Genomic DNA, 25874 nt, shown 5'->3' on the forward strand with positions numbered 1-25874 from the left:
AGCTTGTATCTGAGACTTGCTTGGGAAGGTCCTCCCTGGGGACAAAATGCAAATTCCCTGGGGGGTGCAGTGGTGCAGAAAGAGTGCAGAGCATGGGGGGAGGCTTCTCATGTGAGCCCAGTGGTACAAAATACCCTCTGCATTTGGGGGAAAACAATAGAGCTACAGTCCATGCTGTGTGCTGCAGTGGGTACCAGGATCCCTGGCAAAATCTGATTCTGCAGTATTCTGCAGTCCTCAGAGCTGTGCCCATTCCAAACAGGACTGCAGTACCCAGGATACAGGGTGTGTGCAGATCAGTCTCTGGGAGAGCAAGTCTCATGCCTCCTAGTCTCCTGGAAGAGGAAGAAGCAATTCTCCCTTCACAAGGACGCAGTTTTAGCATTTTCTAGCATTAATAGGGCCTAGCAGTGCTGAAAAGCCCTTTGTTGTAACCAGTGGAACATTCATCATCTTAGAAGTAAGAATTACAAATAATATTTTCCTTGACCTAGAAATTAAATGACATAGGAGCACTAAAATCAAAAGAATATGATATAGAGAATAATATTTGTCTTCAAGTTGGAGACCAGTAACTCTGTTAAGCGCAAGAGATAAAAAAAATATGCCTTATACAGTGGATGTGAAATTCCTTGTGACTAGATTTTTAAATTTGTAAATATCTGTTCAAGCTTGTTGTTTTGCACACACACACAAACACACGTAGACAAACACATCAGTTATGTTTTAGGCAAAGAATTCTCTTAGTTTTATAGAAAATAAGAGAAATAATTGATACTTCTTTTTTCTGAATGATCATAATGCAACCTTTTCTTAGCTACTCTTTGTTTTAAATGATGTTGAACAGCCATGGTCCATCATTTTAAGAGATATTCTCTATATCAGAATGTCACCATTGAATCCAGGGTTTTAATGCCTCAGGGTAATTTGAGCCAATGGCTGCCATGGTCCTGGAGTTTATCTGAGATGGGAGGGAGTAAAGCCATGCTGTCCTTAGTCAATAAGTTTGTGTTATTTTTTATGATAGCCCAAAGCTGCAGTGTGCCTCTCACACATTTGGGAAAGAATGTTTGGGGTAAACTTAGTAAATAAGGTTGCTACAATGTCTCCTTTTATTGTAATAAGACACCCTGGGAATGTGCTTCTCTCTCTGTCTCTCTCTCTCTCTGTCTCTGTCTCTCTCTCTCTCTCTCTCTCTCTGTCTGTCTGTCTGTCTGTCTCTCTCTCTCTCTCTGTCTCTCTGTCTCTCTGTCTCTCTGTCTCTCTGTCTCTCTCTCTCTCTCTCTCTCTCTCTCTCTCTGTGTGTGTGTGTGTGTGTGTGTGTGTGTGTGTGTGTTGGGGCTTAAACCTAAGAGATGCACTCTGAGCTACATCTCCAGTCCTTTGTATTTCTCTAATTGTGTGACTGGGTCTCACTGTGTTGTTCAGTTGCCCAGTTTTGTCTCCACCTGTCCATCCTCCTGCCTCAGCCTCACTGTGTTTGGTTGACTGTCATTCACTATCTTGGGTGGCTTTGCCTTCCGAATGTGTGGGCTCCTTCCAAACAGTCTGAGAAGTTGAAATATTCATTTTTTGACCTGTCTGGACTATTAAGCCCCTATTCCTCATCTGTCTCACCAGAATCAGTAGTAAATGAAATGAAAGAAAATAAACTTCAGCTCATTGGAGCAGTCACATGAGAAAGTTCTAAAGCTTAACACACATGGGAAGGAGGACACGAATTGTTAGCATCAGACTTGTACACGCATTGCATCAGCTTTTGTATTCTTGTCCTTGGAAATAAGGAAGCTTTAATACTCACATGCAGTTTGGAGGTGTTGTATGGAAGAGAACCAGCATCGTAGGTGAGACATATCAGATTTTAAGAATTTATTTTAATATTTAATAATTAAGAATATAATTATAGCAATAATCTTCTGAAAGCAAAATTAAAGCTAATGTTACACTGATTAAATCAATTAATAAACCACAAATTGAGTTCTGAATGTTTTTGGCTTGATTATGAGGGTGATTTGAGTGATTTTACAGTGTGTATAAAATGTATTGGGATGTCAGGTTTATACAGCTCATTAATGCTTTATTTTTCCATTAGTTTCCTTTACTGTTTAAAGAATATCAGGTTTATAATTTATTTCCTCACTATCCTCTCATAAGTTCCAAGTCAGAAGTATGGGAAGAGCCCTTTGCTGTCTGATATTTTCAGTAATACTTAGTTTGTCTATTTGAGTTCTAGCACCTAGCATGGCTGACTGTGATCTATGGCTCTTTACATAGCAGCTGTGAGCATTCTTGAGGAATTTGCATAGCGCTGTCCTCCTCAAGACATTGCATTTGGGCACCTCATCCACCACTTTCAAGGTAAAAATTCCCAATCCTTCAGAAGAGGACATTGTTGAAATACAGATATTCAGCCGTATTGGTCTGCACTCATCACTTTCAAGGAAATTTTGTCTTTTTTTAAAATTTCTTACTTAGAGCCCTCATCACTTCACAACAGCTGTGGGAAGGGTCATTTCTACTGTCACTTTGCTGTTCACTTCACTCACAGGGAGCTCTTGTCAGCCTGCTTAATTTAGTGCCCCAGAGTCTGCACAGAGTGAGTTCTGGCCCAGGATTCTGCTGCGTGGCCCATGCCCAGGGCGGGGACTGGAGCTCATGTTTGCTCTGCTCTTCAGGACTTTCTGGATGAAAGTGACAGAAGCTCAGGCAGGTTTGGTGACACATAACAAAAAATGGGTCCCAAATTTGTTCCCTCCTACTGTGTTTCCTCTTCTCTCCCCTCTCCTGCCTCTTCCTCCTGCTTTCTTTCTTCACTTGTCCTCCCACTCTCTTTTGTTAGTTCCCTCCTTTGTGTGCTTTCTGTGCTCTTTTTTATTATTTCACAAGGATTGCAGTTCAGGGTGTCACTGTGTAACGTCAGCTCCTTTAGATGTATTTTTGACTTGCAGCTAATGCTCTCTGCATCACATCTAGTGGCTGTAACTGGAAAGTTCCCAAGTTGGCTTTAGAGCTTCTAGTTTGTCTTCTGTATCTGTTTCTGTCCCACAAATACATTTTCTGTGGTGATATTTTGACTCTGTATCAGCCACTTTCCCAACACAATGCACATGACTAAGAAGAAAGTGGTTACTCTTGTAAATTTGAAACTCAGGGAACAGTTTTATTCTGCAAGTGAGTGCTTCTATAGGTCATGTGAATGTTTGAGTAGAAGTTCATTGTAACTCTTGTGATATCCAAGAGTGATGTAACCTGACCCATTTTAGGAAAGTCCCAATGCTTGGCAGTGAACTATTATGGGCTTCTGCAAACAAGTGGACCCTAAGCGCCCTGTCCCTCAGTCATTGGCAGAAGTTGGCCTCAGGAGACACTTGTGCAGAGGGGAAAGTTCATCCTCATGCTTGCTCAGAGTAGAATCAGTTAGCCTCTCTGCTTGTGAAGGACACTGCTTTGTGTGGGGACCAGTGGACCCATCGCATGTGCCTGGCTGAGGGGGCTGGTTCTCAATAGAGTGAGAGTACGAACAAATTGTAGATGGTTCATTTTCTCCACTACCCCTTTCAGTTACAAGTCAGTGGTGAGGTTTTTTTTTTTCTCTACTTCCTGAGGAATTTACACATGTGACCTCTGATGAACCTTGGCTCCATCCCTGAAGGTGCAGAATGGAGATTTTTACCCCAAGTATTCACTTACCTGGCCAGCAGGCTGCAAAGCTAGGTGCAGGGGCAGCAGCTCCATGCATACGTGCACATGTACATACACACACAAATGGACACATGCACACACACACACACCACACACACACACACACACACACACACACACACACACACACACACAGAAATACACATCCTTTCCTGGCACTGCCCAGGATCTAAGACACAGCAGAGCTCACCTGTCAGCAGAATCAGCTGTTGGGGAGAGAGGTAGACCTGCTCTGAGCTGGAATTTACCACTCTCACCACATAAGTACTAATTCAATATTAGAAAATCCAGAAAAATACTTCTGTCATCTAACTTTCTCAGGAAGAGAATTCTAGACTTTGTTTCACTTATTCTGCAGTTTTTTGTGTTTTCCTTTACCAACTTTATTTACTTACATTTAATGTGATCCAATATTTTGGTCTCTTGTCCCTTTTATTTCTATGACTCATTTTCTTATTGTTTTATCATGCTGTTTATCATTTTCTCAGTCCCCTTTTAAGCTTATTATATTATCAAATTCATTTTATTAATTTGTGTTTCTAGTTTACTCTATTATTTTTACCCTTCTCCTATTTTTATAGTTAATACATTTGTTAAATTTAACTGGTATTTAGTGTATTTCTATGTCTTATTGAGTACTGATAGAAAGACAAGCATTAACACATCTATAAATTCCCTGTCCAACTGCTGTGGGCCAGTGGGACAAGTTTCCCGAGAATTCTCCTGCCCCTTTTCATCTTGTTATATTAGTAGGTTCTATAGCATTCATGTGAAAAAAGAGGGGTCATTTTCTGTTTGCAAGTAACTCTTGGATTCTGATGAGATCAGATTCATAAATTGAGTACTCAGCTGTGCCTACTGGATTGAAGTGGAATATGTGATATGACCTAGCGCATACTTGGATGGTATCATTACTAATCATGGTGTTAGCCCTCCACAATGCACCTTTTCTCCATATTGCAATTGGATCTGTCCCATAGTTTAAAGTCCAGAAGGGACCTCTTTACCTCTGTGGTACTTCCTGAGGTGTAGGCTGGGTCTCCCATCCTGTAAACCAGGCTGAGGGATCTGTGCCCAACACTTCATCTTCATCCTATAGTGAAACTTACATAATAAGAGAGAAAAGGCAGACTGATTGCATCTCATTACCCATCTCAGGTTTACATGCAAATTAAAAAAGAATAGAATTTGCAATGCTCAAGGAACCTGTGGAAGTCAGCCACATCCTATTTCTCAATGTGTCAGAGTCTACACAGAACACAGGTCCTCATGCTCTTTTGTTTTTCTGTTTAGTTGTGGGCAGAGGCCTTTTATACACCCTGGTGTACTAAGAAACTCTTGCATTGTGCACAACAGCACAGGAGACCAGCTGGGCCTCCCAGCCAGGGAGGATTTTGCACAGGGCTGCATCACTGTGGGAGTACATCCTGTACCTTGATAACAGTAATAAGCTCCAGCCTCCTCAGAATGAAGCCTGCTGATTTTGAGTGTGCAATCTGTTCTTGATCTACTACCACTGTACCTTTCTGGGACCCAAGAGTGCTTTGTGGAACACTTTTAAATCATGCCCTGTGAAGCCTTGTATGACTTGTGTACCACTATCTCAAATAGGTGTTTCCATCATGATGCTGGAGGCTCTGTTTGGACTTTCAGGAGATGGAGGCTGGCTCTCCAGGTGTGATGGACAGAGAGAGTGGGGTCTGAGTCATCTGAATATCTCCTGTGGACCCTAAATCATTCGAGAGAAAGATGCGGTCGTGTATAGGCATCATGATTCATTTTCATATTTTCTCCATCATTTCATATTTTAAGGTAAATTATTTTTGCAATTTTCATATATAGGAAAAAGTGTTCACTTATAATACAGTATCCAACATTTTTACCTCCTTGAGAATTAATGTGCATCATCCTCCTCTTTCTTTGTGACATCACCACCTCACCATAGCTCCAGCTCCAGTGGAATCTTCCTCACTCACACAGACCTCAAGCTCTTGTTCTCATCCTGTCAAAGAAGGCTGCAGTCTTTGACATGGAGAGAACATTGCAGGAAACAGTGGGATCCCATCCCACTCACTTGCTCACCATCCTCATCTCCCTCCATCCTTACCAGGGATGCAGAGTATTAGCAGCCAGACACGGAGCAGGAAGCCTCATTTTGAAATGCAGAAGCCAGTATCCAGATGAGTCAAGACAAGTTGAGCTTTTATCTGGGACTTGCTGGGAAGGGCCTCCCTAGGGACTCCAAGGAAGTGCCCTGGTGGGCACAGTGAAGGGCAGGAAGGGAGGCCTCTCTCATGAGCAAAGTTGTTTCAAATCTCAGAATTTGGGGGAAAAGCAAAAGAGAAAATATCCATGTGGTGTCCAAACTAAGAGGAAGGATCCCATTGTGAAAAGCAGAGGTCCCTACTGAAACATGGTGCACAGTGCTCTTCCCCAATAAGGAAAACACTGCCACCTCTAGTTACAGCTCAGCAGAGCAGCTCTGCGCTAGTGACAACATGGAGACTGGAGAGGGCTTCTGGCAAATGTCATTTCTAGGTGAACCATTGAGATGTTAGTCTTCAAGGGCCCAGTGGTTACATGCCATGGGGCACTGATCTCAACAAATTTTTCCAGGAACATAAAAAATATATGTCTGTTTCAGCTAGAGAACTAGGTGTCCTGTTGAAGGCAAGTGGAGAAGAGGATAATGATTGTGCCTTAGGTAGTAGATATTCAATTCCTGGCATTGGTTTAATTGATGAATATTCTGTCCTACTTCTCCCCATAGAGAGATTTTAATATGAGTTTGAACATATATTAGCATGTAAATGGGTGTTCTATAAACATACGTTTATATAGAAATATATCTCTGATTATGAGTGTTTACATGTTAATGTGTTATCTATTGTATATGAATAAATGAATATATATCTATAAATGTATATAGATAGCTATATATGAGTGCACATAAGTGCATTCTAATGTGCTAGATTAATTAATATTGTTCTTGGAGGAGTAATTCCTGTGAAATCTTTTCTACATTTGGGATTTTGAGGCAAGTTCTCACTTTGTAGTTCAGGCTGGCCTTGAGTACACTGTGTAGCCCAGGCTAGGGTCAAGCAGGTCAGCTACTGATCCTGGTTCCATCAGAGTCTGATCACTCGCTGCACAGACACCTGAGAGTCTGAGGTCTCTCACTGTTCAGAGGCTGTGGGTCTGGAAGACCACTGTTTCTATCAGCAGCTTGTAAGCTGAAGACATGACATAATGAGTGTCACTATTGTTGTAATCATTCTCACTGTGTGATTCATCCTGAAGCAGAAACTCAATTTAGTGTCCGTCTTGCTGCTTGCTGACCATGTAATATGGGAGTTTCCTCTCTCCATCTGCCTAAGACTATGTCCCATTTCTCCTGATAAAAAAGGTGGCAGCATTCAGCAGAAAATTAAAGGGAATGGTGTCCCTTACACCCTTTATTATGGAAGAGTCTCAGAGGAAAACTCAGTAAGGGCACCCATGTTACTTTTCTATTTCTACCATAAGATTTCACATGAATTTATGTATTTAACATGCAAAAGTCATCATGTTACAGTTTTGCAGGTCAGAAGCCCTCCTCAGTGCTCAGTGTGACAGAGCCAGGATACTGTCAGGATGCTCTCACTCTGGAAGATCTAAAAGGGAATCTGTCCTTCATATCCTAGATATGTCACTGAGCCTGTGTCCCTCATCTTCCCAGTTCCCAGCATTTCACATCTTGACCCCTTGCCAGGTTACACCTAGGTGTTCAGCCTCCCTGTGTGTTGTCCAGATGTCAGCGCTGAGAAACCTCAGTCCACAGCAAAGAAGGTTGTGATTATGTGTTGCAGAGATTCTGCCTTGCTGTCTTACAATCTCAGTTAATTAAAAATATTCCATTTTTGAGGAGGAAACCTTTGTTCCCATGTGGTAATAATGAGCTAATTGATTGCATTCATGCATCCATTTTCAATTGGAAATCAGTATTGACTGTTCTTAGCCAGCAAAGACAGTGAATTTGAAAGTTGTTTTTCTATGAAGAGGTCTTTCTTTGCTTGCTTACTTTGTACCAGGAGAACAAACATGTTGATTGGCACCACATAGAGCCCATAATGATGGTTTCAATGTGGTGTAAAGATACAATGGGATGCACCAAGATGAGATCCTCACCACCAACTGAGCTATCTATGAAGTTATGATAGCAGGAATGACTGATGTACATTCCACAAAATTAAAAAAACACATTTTCCCTAGAAAACACAGCAACTTAAATAGTTTGTGGTGTCCACACTGAAGGAAAGCTCCTTATGAGCATCTGAGACATCTAGAGCTTTTATGCAGCTTGCAGGCAGCAGTGAGTCTCAGGTGGGTTTGTGGTGGGTGAACAGAGTTCACCTGGGAAAGTCAATGGATGCTGGTCCTGCCTTGGAGCTGGAAGATGTTTTTGGACACACAGCTAGACATGTGTCAACATCAATAGAAATAAATATTGGAAATGTGACTTTTCATGCATGTAAAATGTATTCTTATCATCCTGTCCTTAAAAGGAAAACGTTCTGTGATTTTGGCTCTGCTGTAGCACTGAGTTTTATGGAAGCCCATATGACGAAAATAATGTTAAATTCCACAGTTCTTACCTTTGGGAAAATTCCTGTAATTCTCCCTGGCTAACTTTTTTTCTCTTGGGGAATTTCATGAGAGTTGTAAAGTACAGAGTTGGGTAATTATTTTCGGTTTCAGTTTCAGTTAAAATTCAAAGAAGATTTGTGTGATCCCTTGTTGTACAGGTGGTGACACTGCATACACAGTATTAAATGGAGATGCTGGAATCTGGCCTCAGGCTCAGGTGCACTACTACTCAGTGGCCACAGCAGGTGGCTGCCACAAGTTGGCCTTGAGGATGTCACCCTAGTTGCTGCCTCACCTTAGTTGTGTGCCTCTGAATGTCCAGATGCTGTCTGAGAGCCAAGTAGAGTAATGCGAGAGCTGATGTCTTCAGTTGCAACCAGAAAATTTCACCATCCTGTTAAGGCTGGACAGAGTCTTTCTCTGACCAGAGGTTTTCTTCCATGTGGAGGAGGCTTGGAGATCAGTGCAGAACCACGATCAGATCCTCAGTTGTTCGTCTTAGCCATTCTGTGTAACTCAGGGAATTTTTTCCATGCTATGATTTTTCATTTGAATGTAGGAATGATCCATCTCTCGTGTGAAACAGAAAATAATGATAATACAAACTCTTTCCCCCATAAAACCAATAAAAATATACATCAAATCAATGCTGTGCGTAAATTATTTGGAGATTTGTTTGTCCTGACTTACTGCCATGGTCTGCAGGCCCCAAAGTTGGCTGCCATCCTTGGCTGCTGAGTTTGGAATCTGGTGCAGAACCCTGAACACTCCTCATGTCCTGATCTGTGTCCACAGATTCAGAGGAGACTTGTCTGGTGATGGATCAAAATGGGAGCTTTCTTCTCTCTGTTTTATTGTGCATGGTTAAGACTGACCCCAGCACCTCCACATCCTAGTGAGTCAGTCTACCACTGAGCAGTCCCTGCAGCCCTGGATTTAGGATTTTTCTCATCTTTGCAAGTTGATCAAGTGTGATCAGCCCTATCTGCGCTCTATTGTGTAACCCTGTGTCTTGCTGGGCCTCCTTTTCTCCCTGTGCCTTTTCTCTGTGCCTGTTTTTTTTTTTTTTTTTTTTTTTTTTTTTGTACCACGGATCAAACTCAGGTCTTTGTGCTTGACAGGCAGGTACTTAAGGCACTGAGCTACATTCCCAGCACTGGGTCTGCTTTGTGACTCCTAGATTGCTGAATTCTCCTTCTCAGGGCATCATGACTCATTACTACTCTGCCAGGTGCCATTGTCCCTGCTAATCAGGCTTGAGTTCATTCCCCCTGATGACTGGAAACTCAAAACATCATTCTATTAATGTTATTTTGGCTCTGGGACATGAATCTCCCTCAGTTCCTTTTGCTTTTTTTTTTAATCTTAGTATATCCAGTCCTTCTTGGCCTCCACTGTAGATTCTCTTCATCTCTTTGCTTTGCACACTGTTACCTTCAGGTTCCCAGTCTGCTTTCATCTGTTTACACTCACCTTGTCCTTTGGAATTGTGCCTCATAGCTCAATGCACATCTCCGATCTCCAGAATCCCTCCTGTGCCTCTGCTTTAGGACATCATTAGCTGGAGCCTGGGGACTTCCTAACCTGTTCCTTTCCAAGTCCTCAGTCCCCCATCACTCATTGCTGCTTCCCTTCAACTCTCCTGGTCTCACAACATATGGTTTCAAATTCTCCAGTTGCTCAGATACAAACAAGTGGAACAGTTTTCCTGAATTTTACCTTTTTCTGACACATCACATCCAGAAAGATGACACAGCCATTTGTTTTGCCTTTAAAATACAGTCACCATCTGCCTCCTTTACCTGCAGCATCTGGTGGGTCAAGGGCCTGCAGGAGGAAGACTTTTGAGTGCACAGTTTTCTTCTCTCTCTTCCTTGACACAGGTCCTTGTTCCTTTGTTGTCTTCCTCACTCTTATTCTCTGCCAGAGGCCTCAGTTGCAACTTCTTGTTCTGGTTCTTCCACCTCTTCCTCGCACACAGAGCAGGCTGTGCTGTGCTGCTCCCCAGACAGCATTGCAGAGGGCAGCTGGGCCTCCCCAGGCAGGGAGGTTGGTGTTCAGGGCTGCATCACTGTGGGATGAGCATGTCTATGTTGCACATAGTAATAAACTCCAGTGTCCTGAGCCTCCACTGTGTTCATTTTGAGTGTGAAATCTGTCCCTGACCCACTGCCATTGAATATCTCTGGAGCCCAAGATTGCTGATTGGAAACCCTATAAATCATGCCTCTTGGAGCCTGGCCTGCTTCATGCACCTTCCAACTCATATAGGTGTTTCCATTACTATGCAAGTGGCTCTGATTGGACCTGCAGTAGATGAAGGCCGGCCTTCCTGGAGTGATGGACAGAGTGGGGTCTGGGTCAACACAGTGTCTCCCATGGATCTAAAATGATGAAGAAGAAGGGTGAGATCACTTTCATATATATCAGTCTGAATTATTTTTGTCATTTTGATTTGTGTGCAAAAACATTCAATTTTAAGAATGGGCCCCTAAACTAGCAGCCACAAGGGAACCCATAGAGTTCACCTGAACCATCTCTGTCTTTTTTGTGTAAAACCATCATTGTTCCCTCTGGAATCCTCCTCACTCCACAGACCCAGCCCTTTCTGGTATGTGCTGCAAAACAAGCAGCCCATCACACTGTGTTCTGAGCACATCTGAGTAGCAGAGGGTGTGCAGAGCCCACCTCTCACACCTGAACTCCCCGAGTCCTTACCAGGCAGGCAGAGCATCAGCAGCCCCAGGAGCTGAGTAGGGAGCTTCATGTTGAGAAGCTGAACTGCAGAGTCCTGATCACTCAAGGCATGGTGACTGGGGAGCTTTTATCTCAGGCTTGCATGGGCAGTTCCTTTCTGGGGAGCAAGATGCAAATTCCCTGGTGGGTGCAGTGGTGTGGCAATAGTGAAGGGCATGGCGCTAGGCCTGTGCTTTGAACAGGATGATGGAAAATACTCTGTTTTTGAAGGGAATTTGGTAGAGACACAGTCCCTGCTGTGTGCAGCTGTGGGCCCGAGGACCCCATCATGTAATTCTGCACCTACAACAGGAGTACAAGTCCCCCAAGGCAGTACCCTGACCCTAGGACATGTGCCTGTGTGTTCAGATTAGTGTCCAGGAGGGTTGTTCAGCCTGCCCTTTTCAGCCTCTGTCCTTGCTCTGAAGAAAAATGCTCCTTACAGTGCTCTTCAGAGATTTCCTCCACAGCAGCGCAGAGGGGGACTGTAAAGACTGCGGCCACTGCTGTTTCCTTATAAACTCTGAGAGGATCAAAATCCTGTTGGAAATAGTTACTCCTGAATTGGTGGCTAAACTCCAGAAAAGCACCCATGTTGAAAGAAATTACCTGTTTCTTTCTGATGAATATGTTACAACCTTGTGAAAGTCAAGTGGAAAATTTTAAAAAAATTATGTCTTCTATAATGAATATAAAATTCTTGTTAAATACATTTTAAAAATTTGTGAATACTCTGTCACAAATTGTGCCCATTAATATTTATCAAATCATATTCACTTAAATAAAAACTCATATATACTTGCTTATAAAATTATATATAAATATATAAATGTGTAGATGTGTATATTCACATCAGATTAATAAAAATGCTTCTTGATCTAAAAATTCCCCTGAAGTCCTGTGGATGGAGGAGGGATAATTTCATAGCCGTCTTTCTAAGTGGCCATAAAAGTCCTCGTCATCGTGTTTTATTGTCCTAGTGCTGTGCACCCGGAGTGCTTGTGTGAAAAGGAGCCCTGTTGTGAGGACATCAGGGAGACCCCAGACTTCTTCCTGTCTCTGCGCAGTGTGAATGAGTGAGCAGCTCAGGCCAGGATGATCCTGGGAGCGGTGCTGGGTCAGACCTGCTGAGGGATTTCAATTTCAGACTCCTTCCTCCAAGCCAGGGAAACAAAGCTGGTCCTGAAAGCCTGAAGGCCATGGTATTTGTTTTTAAATTATGGTGCCAGAAACCTGGAGCATCCTTTCAAAACTGTGAATTTTTGTGGGAAAATAAATATTTTCTCATGTTTGCTTTTATAAATACAACACAAAACATATTTCTCTCTTCCTTTCTCTTCCACCTCCTTCATATTTTCTTGTCCCCTGTGATGGAGATTGAACTCATTGCCTTCATCCTAAGCTATATCCTCAGCCTCTTTTATTCTTATGTTTAATATTTTGATGCAGCATCTCCTTGAGTCACTAAGTTAGTCATTTTAGGCTTGCACTTGGCATGTTCCTGCCTCAGCCTCCCAGAATCCTGGGGTTACAGTTATGTGTCATCTGGCTTGGATGTCTGTGTCTTCTGAGTGCTAAAATCTTTGTAAGCATGTACAAAAGTGCCTATGATCCCTTGCTTGGCTTTTCTAGACCATGCTATTATTCCTTTTAAAATTTTATGTATTTTTATTAGTGCATGCTTGCAGGACTTAATGACTGCATTCATCATGGGCAGTGGGCCCATGTCCATGACGTATCCTAATTCTTATTTCTACTTTCCCTCATTTTTAAATTCCTAAGGGTCTGTTCTTCATATGTCAAAACTAACTTACCAGTAGCAACTAACATGAAAGACAGTAAGCTGATGATCATTGGACAGGCACAGAGCAAAGTTCTAAAAGCTCACAAAGGTTTAGAGAGGATATGAAAACCTGATGGGAAATAACTTGGGCACATTTATTCATTTTCATATTCTTCCCCTTGGAAATTAAGGAGTTCCCAAATCTGTGTACAGTTTGACTGTGCTATATTATATTATTTGAACAGTTTTGGATAAAACTCGAAAGAGATTTTAAGTATTTATAGCTCACTGTCTATTGAAAGCAAAGTAGATTGGGAGACCATGTTAATGAAACAAAAGCACACGTTTTCTCAGTAACAATACAGTGTTCATACTAAATTTTCAGCATCTGTTAAATAGTTTATATTGCATGTAAAATACCCTAAGATGTCACTTTTCTTTTTTGTACTGAGAATTGAACTGAGGATCTAGCTCTTGCAAGGCGAGTGTGGCCTACTCATATATCCATAGCCCAAGATGTTAATTTCATGGGGTTCATTAATGAGGTTAATTACATTATTTGTTTTCTGCACATTTTTACAAAAAAATCTTTTTTTGGCCCTGTGTTAAATCTTTTTTAAAGGTTTTTTAACAGAAAAAGAAGGTACAGAAATAGACATTATATTGTGAAGCCCAAGGCATTATTCTCCATTACAAATATGGTGACAAAAAAATCAATAAATTAAATGAACCAGCACTAAACAAAGTAGTTTAAATTTAATTCAGGCTGCATAGCCATGAAATGGTCTGACTCCAGGATTTTGCAAATTAGGTGATTACCTAGAACAAGAAAATGCCCACCATTCTGGCTATGAACTGCCTTATTTCCTTTTGAGAGAAAATATGTGTAATTTTCTGTCTAATATTTCATCAAGCAACAACAGAATAACTTGAAGAAAGTGTTTCTCAAAATGAAGGTCAAAGGCCCTAAAGAATTCTCCTGTGGGATCAGTCACAAACATTTTAAACCAGCTCCCCGTGTGAATATTGTACATTCTGAAAAGCCCTCCAGGAAAAACTATGGTTATAGCAAGATCACAAGCGAATTACTTGCATTGGAGAATTCTCTACAAGTGTATGCTGTGAATACTGCTCTTCATTTTAAAACACATTTCAGGCATGGAGGGGAACATGTATAGCTTGCAAAAGGTCATGTGACTGTATCTCTACATTTTCCTTTGACGTTTTCATTACTTTCAAACTTAGCTATTGGAAGAAAAGACAATGTATGGCTATAAGCTTTGCAAAGTTATATTTCCAATAAATGAGTGCTCTAACAAAGATAAAATATATTGTATTTAATGCCTACAAATTTAAAAATCATTCTACATTTAAAATTAGATAGAGTACTTACCATTAAATTGTCCCAAGATTCTACCATACTAACTCATTTAGAGGATGATGGTTATTTTTAAAATCCTTTACATAAAAAATGGTACTAATCTTGATGCTGTGTCTGACAACTCTTTCCAAAAATGCTAAGCCCTAATTTTTATAAAAATTTCTTAAAAGAGCACTGTCCCTGAAATGAATATTAACACTTATTTCATGTGTTATCCTAGCAAACAAATTTAACTAAGGGAATACAACAATGATATTTCTGCTTTTTATAGATGCATTCAAAATTGTTGTTATTTTCTGGATGTCCCTGAAGACTATATAAACTGGGAGCCAAAAGTATAGGTAATAAGGTTTGGAAAGAAGCAATCATAATGATGACATTGTACTTAAAAAGAAAGTTATATTCCCATATCATAAATGACAAGAAAAATCATCCAAATTCTGTTCGCACTGAACAAGTAGAATGTGTTTACCAGTTTAGTTAACAAGCAAGTGCATCATCCTTATTTAAATAAAATCATAAACAACAACTCTATCAGCAACAACAAAATATGCAGCATTTTCTATTATACACTAACAGAATCTTCTGTTACATCTAAATACATGTACAAAAACCACATTAAAATTAACCTCCAAATAATTGTTAAATGGCTCACTGAATCCATATTGGTAACAAGCTTTTCTGTGCATTTAATGGCAACATAATCAGAACACACAATAAAGAAAATGAGGATCAGACCCGTTCTTCTTCACCAATGAAAGAGGACTAATATCCTCAGAACCTGCAAATCACATCCATTGCTCTTCCTCACAATGTTCTTGTCATCTGGTGTGACCTGGACAGGTGCACTAGTAAACTGAGGGTCAAAGTTGTCCAGAAATAGTTGGTTTGAAGGGAGGCACCAGCTGCTCCATCACATTTCAGTTAGCATCAGGATGGTCCTGAATGTCTGAAAATCCTGTCTGAGGATGACAAACCAGTCATTACCCTGGGTCCTTGTCCAGAAAATTCTGCATGACACTTGTGGTTTCTACAGCCAAACAATGTAGTATGTGAACCTTTCTTACCAAAATGAGTTGCACTAATAAACAATTGACTTTTGATCAGGAGTGTCAGAGTTCTCTGCAATATGAAATGGAGACTCTCCCACCATCATCATGAATATTAACACTCAGAGTCTACCAGTCCACACTGAACCCATAAACTTCTCTACTTATAATGTCAGGCACAACGTATGTAGCAGTGCCACGGAAACTGTGGTCATACTTCAGGCCCTACTCCTTCCTTACACATGCAATAGTCAGTGAGCTTAATGTGGCTTGCTGAGTCCAGTGATACACTGTCTAATGTTAGGTATCTGTAAAGGATCCCTCACTGGCGAAGAGAGTTCAATGCTAAGCTGATCTCTGCAGAGTAAAACCCAGCCTGTGGCTCAGGGAGGTTTCTTTGTTGCTGCATATGAAGTGCAAGGTCTCCTCTGCCAACATGGTCCAGAGCAAAACTCAGACTGCTTTCGGTCTTAGAGCAAGAATGCAGTCCAATGACAAAAGGATGGTTCCATAACTGCTCCAAACATGGCTTTCTGTTTGTTCCCAATGAAATTTGATGCATTCTTTTGTCACACTTTCATTGAAATATTCAACCTTCTTTTTGTAGTTGAACCAAGAATACTTTCCCATAACTTCCTCTGCCTATCCCCTATAGCAAAGTAAAGTCCTGAAGAGCTAACCTAGGTAATGGTTTGTCACTTGTCCTAGTGTTCTTTTCCTCCTGGTCTTCAGCAGCGTGTTCCACACTGTTCTGATGTGAAGGACCAGACAAATTCCTTGTCTGTGGAGGGTCTGGAGATGTGTGTGGTTCAATCATCAGCATCACGGGTTCTGGTGGCAAAGAATGCTGCCCACAATCAAGGGTGACAAGCATGTGACACTTCTTATGCAGCAAGAGTTTACAGTGGATGCACTCCCATGCCTGTTGTGCAGACCCCCTACATGATCAGAGCAGAGGGTACAGTGAGCACCTGCTGAAGCATCTGGCTTGAAATCTATGGCCATTGGCACAAGAAAACTTCCTACTGAGGCTGCAGCTGTGTGGGGATGGATGCTTCTTCTGCATGAGGCCTTTTAGGGTGTAATGATGTACAAGGTAATGACTAGATTAAGAGTTCCTCCTCCTCCTCCAGTTCAGGCAGCCCAAAACATTCTTCTAATTCCAACTGAGGGGATCCAGTACCTGGTTCTCTTCCCTTTCAGCCCATTCTGTGGTGAAAAGCTGTTTATTATCCAAAGCACACATATCTGGAACTTCATCACAGAGCCCGACAAAGGAGAAGGAAGTCCCCAAACATGGTTTTGCAATAGCTCTTCCCATTAGCAGGGCCTGTCACATGCAGATGTGTGTCATGAAATTGCTTGAGAGGAAGGGACCATAGTAGAGTTTACATTTCAGTAAACCTGGCACCAGGTACTCGGGGAGCACATGTGGCCTGATGCCTGGATGGACCACACTGGCTGGAATTGCATACTGAGGAGGGTTCATGAAGAACAATACAGGAATCTAAGCAGCTAAGCTGATAAATTTGACATTGTAATTAACTGAGTTCAGGACCACTTGTGAACAGACCCCTTCGCCCCCATTTCAAAGACCAAATAAGTGGCACTGAACTGGAAAGTTACAGAGCTTTTAAAATAGAGAACCACAAAAGACATCCTGGTGGAAATAATTTAGCTACAATTTTACATTAATTTTTGGTTGAGGCCTGTATCCTGCTTCATTTGTTGAGCACGTTTTTCCCCCTCTGTGGGTACAGCTCATTCTTTTTTTGTCATGGAACTTCTACCCTGAGTAATTTTCCATTTACCTGGGTCAAATACAGGGCACTAGTTCAATGCAGGTGTCTAGATGGCATCAGTTATTATAAGCTACAACATTCCCCACTAATTTTAGTGCATGAATCAAATCCTTGATTCCTGGTCATCCTTTTAAAAGTCATTGTCTTCATCTATATTTTGCAGATCCTTGTAATGCAAACATGTTACCCTTAATTTAATTGATTTGATTTGGCTTTGGATATAATGCACTAAACAGTTTATCATGAAAGGACCAATAGCAATGGCCAGCAAGAGGAAAACCAAGGGTTCTGCTAGAGCTGATTGGATTGGTCAGCCATGAGGTGGTGGAAAACAAATTTGCATACCAACTCTGTTGAAGATGTCTCTCATTTTTCCTATCAACTAGGCGCTTTCTGAGCTGATTAAGAGTGTTCTTAAAAACAACAAGGTTTATCAAGGACAAGGCATAGGACCCACCCCCTCCCCCGCCGTTCTAAGAATAAGACTTCTAGACCTCACCATTTCTGAAGGACCATCTCAGCCAGGGAGTTTAGAGACTCCTCCAGGTGATGAACATTTTGTTCAACACTGCCCAGATCATGGTCTATTTTTGCTTGGTATCTGGTAATATTGGTCTCCCACTATGAGGGTTGTGGTTCTTATTTCTGTGGAACTGGCTACTACTAATCCCAAAAGGGCAGGAATTATGACTGGGGCCCTCTCTTTTGTGAGGTTGGGTAACCCCATATATTTTCTCCCTTCTTTTCCAGAATACCAGTATACTTGGGGAAGAACATGAGTTATGATACAGAGTTTATGGTTAGGTCAAATAAAGACAGTCAGACGAGTGCAAGGAGTGAGACCATTTGTACAGGCAAACCAAGTTCCCAGTAGGGAGACTACATGTTGGTTGAGGGGGTAAGAGACATTTGGTACATATGCAGTTGAATTACAATTGATTCGAAATGGGGAGCACTTTAAGTGGAAATTTCCAGATTTAGTTCAAGCTCCAGATCCCTGAATGTTTCCCAATGTGAGGGACTTAGTTTCCTGTCCCTACCAGTATGAAGAACCAGAATCAAGGATTGAGGTGTTTACCATTTGGGTAAGTGGATTTAGGGCCTGCATATTTTGAGTTTTACTTTGAATCCAGTTAGTTGGAGTCTCTGGTATTGCAGGCATGAAATGGGAGTGATGAACCCAATGGCTCTTTCGGGCCACCTTGAGGGCCGTGGGACTCAAGGTGCCTATACAGGGTCCTTTGGAGCAGGCATCTAAGAATGTGGGCTGTCTCTTTCTGATGTAAATTTAATCACTATGTTGACCTGCCAGTGGGTAATCAGGTATTTCAGAATGGTCTAGTGGCCCAGAACAAGAGGCAGGTCTAGCACAGAAAGAGCTTCAGAGTGTGATAGGACTTAACAAGTTCCCCATTAGTGATGGCAGCCAACTTATTATGTTGGGCATGGGGGATCAATGAGAGCAGTTGGCCATCCACGGCCTCAAAATTATTAATGTCCTGAAGGAGGGGGATACATTGCACATGCAGAAGGCCAAAAAGAAGGAGACTTACCCAATTTTTGCCAGGCTTAAGAGCCAGTTTTGAAGTAGTTTTCTTGCTACTTGGTATGAACTTTGAGGCCAAAAAGCACAATGTAATTTCCAATTGATTTCTAAAGCTGCTGCTCAATTTTGAGTGATTTGAGCTATGAAATCTGGGCCACTCCAACCCTAGGGAGGTGAGCAGTCTGAATTGATTCACTAGCTCATAGATGAGTTTCTTATTTTTGATGAGAGCTCATTCAGTCCAAGGGGCAAATCCTTCAGTCCACCCACTGAATGTATCTACGAGAACTAAATGATATCCTGAGCCCATTTCATTAAAGTCTATTTCTCAGTGATCTCCAGGACTAGGTACTCATTGTCTCCTTTGAACCTCAGTGGTGGCAAGCATAGAGTTCACCTGAAGTCATTGGGAGCATTTTCGGCTGATCTCTTTAGTCTCTACTTGCCCAGTTTGGTTCCCCCAAGTGAGTGGCCCAATGGGTCTCCTGGACGGCCTGGGGGTCCAGTGATCTACCAGCCTTGCAGAGAAAGTTGGGGTTCAAGGCTCTTGGCTGGTCTCAATTCTGAATCTGAATAAGATTGACTTGAATAGCATGGGTGACTAGAGAGCTTGGGGAGCATTACAGACACCACTGGTTGTAGTGCTACCTCAGGGAAGGCATTTTCATGAGATATTGTGGTGTCTTCTTATTGGTGCCCAGAACAGAATATAATGGCAAACTTTTGGGGCAAACAAATGACAACCAGAAGGTCTAAAATCTTGGGAATATTCTTGATCTTTGTTCCTGCTGAGTTAATAGTTTTCTTTCCTGATAAATGGCCTCATGCACATGGACAGTAGCAAAAGTGCACTAACTATTTGTCTTCATCTTAGGGCTTGAGTAAGGGCTATCCGTTTTGCCTGCTGAGATGAATTCCCAACCCTCAAGTTTGGTCCCATATTACCTCAGTTTCAGTGGTCATGGTAGCTCCTGCTTTTAGAGTACCTTGGGGAGGTAGCTGCTGCTATCTGTGAAAAAGTTGGGCAAGCAGGACATAAGTCAGGTCAGCTCAGAGGCTTGAGACTGCATCAGTAATATGCATACAATTATATATCAGCATTGAGGGGTCATCATCAGGCAGGAGAGTCGCTGGGTTGACGGCAGAGGTAGACAGGAACTCGATGTAGTCAGTATCCAGTGAAAGGACTTGGTATTGGACAATGTAATTATTGGAAAACCATCTATCAGGAGGTGACTACAATATTGTCTCTACAGTATCCCGGGCCACTGTTTGGAATCTCTAGCCAAAAGTCAACTTAGTGGCTTCACTGGTGAGTATTGCAGTGGCTGCAACTGTCTGTAGGCAATTGGGCCACCCTTCAGCCATGGGGTCTAATCACCAGAACAAATAGGCAACAGACCTCTTCCAGTGTCCTAGGTACTGGGTTAAGACACCTTTTGTTATCTCATGACTCTTGGCCACATGTAATTGGAAAGGTTTGGCTAAGTCATGGAGAGCAAGGGCTGGAGCCTTCATGAAAGCCTGTTTTAAATCACTGAAAGTTTGTTTCTCTCTACAGGTTTTAAGTCCCATGGTTCATCTTGATTGTTGAAGACCTTTTGGGCTATTTCCACTAAACCTGAGAGTACCTTACCTTTGAATCTTTCTAGCCTTTGAAGCTTTTTTTTAATATCTGAGGTGCACTGGGAAAAAACCACAATTTTAGAATTTGACTATTCTAGACATGTCTAGATGCCTCCAGACATAAAGGTGTATAAATACAATATGCCTTACGAGATGCTCCAGGAATGCAGATGGCCATTTAAATTCACAAGAAAGTTTGGAGCTTCTCTGAGTAAACAAGTTCACCATAGGAAGAGGCTCTCCAATGAAATTCCTGAAGATGTGTTTTAACACAATGCAGGACAACAAAAAAGCAGAAGCAGTCTGACCCAGTCACACAAATAACAGATGAATAATAAACATTAAACCATTGATAAGATTAACAAAACAAATTCACATATGAACATACTGACACCAAGAACTAGTTTTACCTTATGACCTACTAGTCTCAGCCAAATTCCTGTTCTGAGAACAAATGAAGGTGATTTTAATGTTGTGTCCAACATTTCCAAAGACTCACAAGAGGCACCCCAACAAAAATTGAAACAATCTTACTCACAAGCATCTGGAGTGCTCCCTCCAAATTAACGTCCAGGGATTTTGGTTTCTCTATGAAAAATAGACCTCAGACGAACTCTTTGTAGTCCCCCTGAGTAACAATTGCCTCAAAGAGAGGCTTGGATCCTATAATCAAGGGTGAGACCCCAAATGACGTGGGTTCATGAACAACAATATAGAAATCCAAGTAGCCAAACTGATGAATTTGAAATTTAATTGAGTTCAAGACCATTTGAACCTCTCCCCATTTCAGAGTACAAACAAGTGGCATTGAACTGGAAACTTACAGAGCTTTTAAAATAGAGAACCACAAAAGACATCTTGTTAGAAAAAATTTAGCTACAATTTACATTAATTTTTGGTTGACACCTGCATCCTGCTTCTTTTATTGAGCAGGTTAAATTTTCTTTCATTTACAGCTCATTGTGATTTTCTCTTTAGGCTTCTACCCTGAGTAATTTGCCATTTTCCTGGGTAAAATACAGGGCGCTAGTTAAATGCAGGTGTCTAGATGGCATCAGTTATGCCAAGATACAACTATGAAGTGGTTTTCATAAGGGATTGGCTGAGGGTGTAAGGACACTGGGTTTCTTAGTGATTTTCAGGGTCTGGTGGCTGTGGTTTTCTGTTCCCAGCCTGGACTTCTTTGGCTTCTAAGGTTTTGTGGATGCCTGTCGAGAGACCTGTCCATAGCTACTGGGAGTCTCCTGGCCCAGTGAAACTTCCTCTGTGATCTTTAGCTTTGTGATGTTGTAGGAAATTGGGCTTGGGGAGAATTCACATGGGTATGTTGGATTTCTTCATCAGTTGAGGTCATCCTGGAGACACCTTCCTTAGGGAGTCCTGGAGGGTTGAGTTGATCCCACAAGGTGCACTGTGCCATCTGGATGAAGTAAACAGTCTCCTCAGGCTTTAACATAAACTTTCCTTGCCTGGGGTTCTAAACCTGCAGCTTCATTTTGTGGAGAAACAGCCCATTCTGCTCACTGTTGAGCATCTCTGAGCAAGTGGGCTCAAGAGGGTGCTGTGACTACATTGTGATGCTTGGTAACATCAGATCCCAGTTCTGTTTGGTCAGGTTGCCAAGGAAGTGAGGTGGCATTTTAGGGTTCCGTGCCCCTAGCAGGCTCACCAATCTCCCCTCCTCCATGGCCCATCTTTCTCTTCATACTGAATAATCTAGCTACTTACTCATTTTGTTGTATTTTATCTAAGTATATGGGAATAATTTGATCTATACATCATCTGTCTATTACTTTCTTACTTTTGCATTCCTGGAGTTTGTACCTTGTTTGTACCTTATAGATGTATCCACAGACTGTTTTTTTCTGATACAAACTGAATATTTCTCGAAGTCACAAGATTTTTCAGGTTGGACTCTCCCTTGAGCTCTTGACTTAGCTGCCTAGAGTTCTGGGATTACAGCCACACACACCCTCTATTCTAATCCAGTGTGCTACTTAGAAACAGCTCAACTAGGATGCCTTTTGGTGATACGAGGCCCTGGTGATATCTTTACATTTAAGTCAATGTGTGTACATTGACATTTTGCATGTGGTATGCACAGTGCTGTTGGGTCTTTTCCATTGAAGGAGCATTTTCTCTGAAGATACTGTGCTGGGGATTTACAGGTAGATAGTTGTTAAATTTAATGTGCTTTTATTTCCTGATTCTATTTTCATCTCCTTTTTAACTAGAAAGTAGTGCAACTTTCTAGAAAATTTCACAGTAACTTTCCCTTAGAGATATCAATGTTTGGTTCAGAGTCTTACTTCTGCAGTAGCAGTGGTGGATTCATACCAGTTGGATGCTTTCACGTGCAGAGAGGTGATTAATTATTCATCCTGAGCTAATGAACTTAGTACCAAAGTAGAGTATTCAGTTTAGTGACAGAGAGTGTATGTCTGAAACTGTGTGTTTGAAAGACTGGAAAGAGCTAATGGGAATCAGCCCTTGCTGATCATTACCTTGGGGATGGCCACTGTTATGAAGATGATGCCTCACTGCTCTCCTGCTTGATTGGTACTCTGTAATGGCAAATAAAGCAGCAATAGTCAGATTGGGACTGTCAACTGTTTTCTTCATTTTAGGTCTGATTTTCAGGAAAACGTGGAGTCAGGTCAGTGTGCAGTGATTGTATGGCAGATATCCTCTGTAATGCCTATAAAACATCACCCCAGTGGTCATAAAGAACCCACATGTATGGCATTTAAATCATTTTTCTACTTCTCACAATCAGCCTATGTACTTTGTGTCACCTGTAGGTGTTTACCTTTTCTAGATTCATGTAGTCTGTTCCTTGTTTGAAGAGCAATTCCAGTCAGTGAAACTGTGTCAATGATAGTGAATTGCCATAAAGTAGAGCCTCAACCTCCCACATTGTGAGAGAGCAGCCCTGTGCTGAATTCATGAATGGGCAACTTGATACTCCCAGCTGAATTGAGTCAGCTTGGCTCTGGGTATGGAAAGAACATCTGAGGATTGTTGCCAACCGCCTGAAAGGAGAACTGGAGAGGAAGATGGTGCTGTTCATTCTCCTTGAGAAGCTATTATCGCTGCATTTCGTGATATGAACTTACCTGTCCTCATTGTCAGAGCAGCTCCTGTCCTGTCACTGAGGACGGCTGAGGTTCTTTTCAAGGGAACTTGTTCCTTCCCCTCAACTTGGCTTCCTGGTTTCAAAGCAGAGGTCTCTCCCTGATGACACTGATCCTTCACTGTGCTGGGAAGGCCTTTCTGGTTTCCATCATTGACATGTGGGCCACTGAGTGCAGATTCTTGATACAGACTTGCATAAGATATTGTCGTGTCCTCTAAGCTGAACTTATGTGTGGTATTGCGTGAGTATAAGCTGAGCATATGTGTGGTCATGGGCTCTAAGTGGTTAGCTGGAGTAGTGTCATGAAGCACAGTGCCATGGGATATAGTCCTTACCTGGGTTCTTTGCATGTCTAGTATGTGCATGAAACTCCCCCACAGTTTTGCATTGAACTCTTTGGGTGAATATTAGACAATAATCCTCCAAATGATGTATGCTGAGTTAAATCTCTTCCCTTTCACACCCTGAGTATAAAATGAAATTTTATTATCTATATAAAGATCTAAAGCCAAATGGGTAGACTGGCCCATGGCTATAATTCCAATTTGAACTGTGGTCAAGTTGGAAAAATTAGCAAGATCATTTTTTAAAAAAGATTCAAATGCATTGGGGTTGTAGGTCACTGTGAGCGGGCTTCCCCTAGCTTACAAGAGGCTCTAGATTGCATGCCCAGGGCCACCACACAAGGAAAACAAGCTGTAAAGCTACATCTATTACCATGGTCACTCATTTGGCAGAAAATTAACCTCACAGTGCAATAAGATGAGTATCCTCAGATACTCCAAATCACAAGGTGATTCATTTCAACAGTGCTTTTCTTTTCATCCACTTAGTTGGATCAAAAGAAAACTTTCAAATCCATTCTAATAAAAACAAAACCCCTGACAAATGCCATTTACATTCAATTAAATGTTCACTCTCAAGTGCTCAGTTTTACAATGATGATACATTTATAATGACTTAGTGTCTTTCAAAGAAAACTAATTTACAAAATTAAAAGGTAAGGTACAGATGTCTTCTGGAGTTTCCTGAGGGTACACATTATATTAACTGTCACTTGTGTCCAACGATTTGATCACTCAAAATGAAAATTTAGTTGTTTTCATGGTTTTTTTATAATTGTTTTCTTCAGAGTGTTTTTTACAGCTAACAAGTCCACACTCTAGATAGAGCTTGTCAAGTGTGTAGTTTGTACCATTTTCATTCATAGTTGAGTTATCAATTTTTTGGGTCTGTTTTGATATAGGGTGTTGCTATGCAGTTCAGGACGGCCTTGAACTCACTCTGTTGCTCAGGCTGCCATGATATTTTCAGTGATCTGCCTGCTTCAGCCTCCTCAGTGCTGTTTTCATATGGGAGTCACTACACGTGGCTCTATTTTTGAATCTCTAGAATCTCTGACTTTGTGGTCCATGATCCTTAAAGAATCATTGGTAAAGATATTTAAATTGTGAGTTATTACTGAAACATACTGTCTCATTCCCACCATTGTATTATTTTCTTTTACTGGTTTCTTTCTTTTGATTAACTTCTCAATGTTTCTGTAGCTGGTTTGCTCATCATGAATTTCTTAAATGACTCTTAGCCATGGAAATTCTTTATTTCTTCATAAATTTGGAAATATGCTTTAGTAGGTAATTATTATGTGCATTGATTTATTCTAATTTAATATACTCCTTCAATCTCTCCTGGCCTGAAAATCTGTGTTAAGAAATCTGCAGTTATTCTTAGAGGTTTATCTTTAGAAGTTATTTCATATTTCTCTCTAATGGATTTTAGTGTTTTTTCTTTGTTGTGATTTGTTGGATTTTTCCACAATGCGATGTGGAGAGTTTCTTTTCTGGTTGTAGCTACTTGGAGTTTTAAATGCCTCATTATCTGGACATCCATTTCAGTGCCTATATTTGAAAGTTTTGTGCAGTAATTTGGGAGGGATAAGAATTTTAGACCTTACTGTGTTTCTCCAGCCTTTCATTGACCTCTGTGATGCTTAGGTTATATATTTAGAACCATTTGTGTTGGGCAGGGTTGGAGCTCTAGTTTTTCCCTTATCAAAGTTGATTAGACTATTTAGAGTCTTTTTATTTTTGCAGAAATGTAAGAATCAAACATTTAATCTATGTGAAAAAATAATGTTGACAGTGTGATATGGCATTGTGTTTTCTGATCATTTTATTCTCTTCTATTCATTTTTGGTTTCATTCTGAATTTTATTTTTATTAACTGCCAGATAGCTATTGGGGAGGTGTAAAATTTTGAGGCATCTTATTGGCTAGTGTTTCTTTGTTCCTGTGTTTTTCTTCTGAATGGTGTAGGTCAGTTGGACTAGAAACTTCTGCCAATAGATATAACAAACACTGAACTGTAAAGAGAGGACAGTTTATGGTAATATCTACCCACAAAGAACATTACAGCGTTTAATACATACTGGCACTGAAACTGGTTTATTTAGAATATGTGTGTTCTCTTGATCCTACTAGGTTAATT

At 41.2% G+C, this 25874-nt stretch overlaps 1 long non-coding RNA gene across 1 annotated transcript in view; it reads left to right on the forward strand.

The window, feature by feature from the left end:
- The window catches only part of LOC134476694 (uncharacterized), a 74148-nt gene that overhangs the window by 38107 nt on the left and 10167 nt on the right, over nt 1-25874 (forward strand). The window lies entirely within an intron of this gene.

The sequence above is a fragment of the Cavia porcellus genome, unplaced genomic scaffold (genome assembly GCF_034190915.1).
Source record: "Cavia porcellus strain 051 isolate PalLab524CR breed Dunkin Hartley unplaced genomic scaffold, mCavPor4.1 scaffold_7, whole genome shotgun sequence".
Taxonomy (NCBI): Eukaryota; Metazoa; Chordata; class Mammalia; order Rodentia; family Caviidae; genus Cavia; species Cavia porcellus.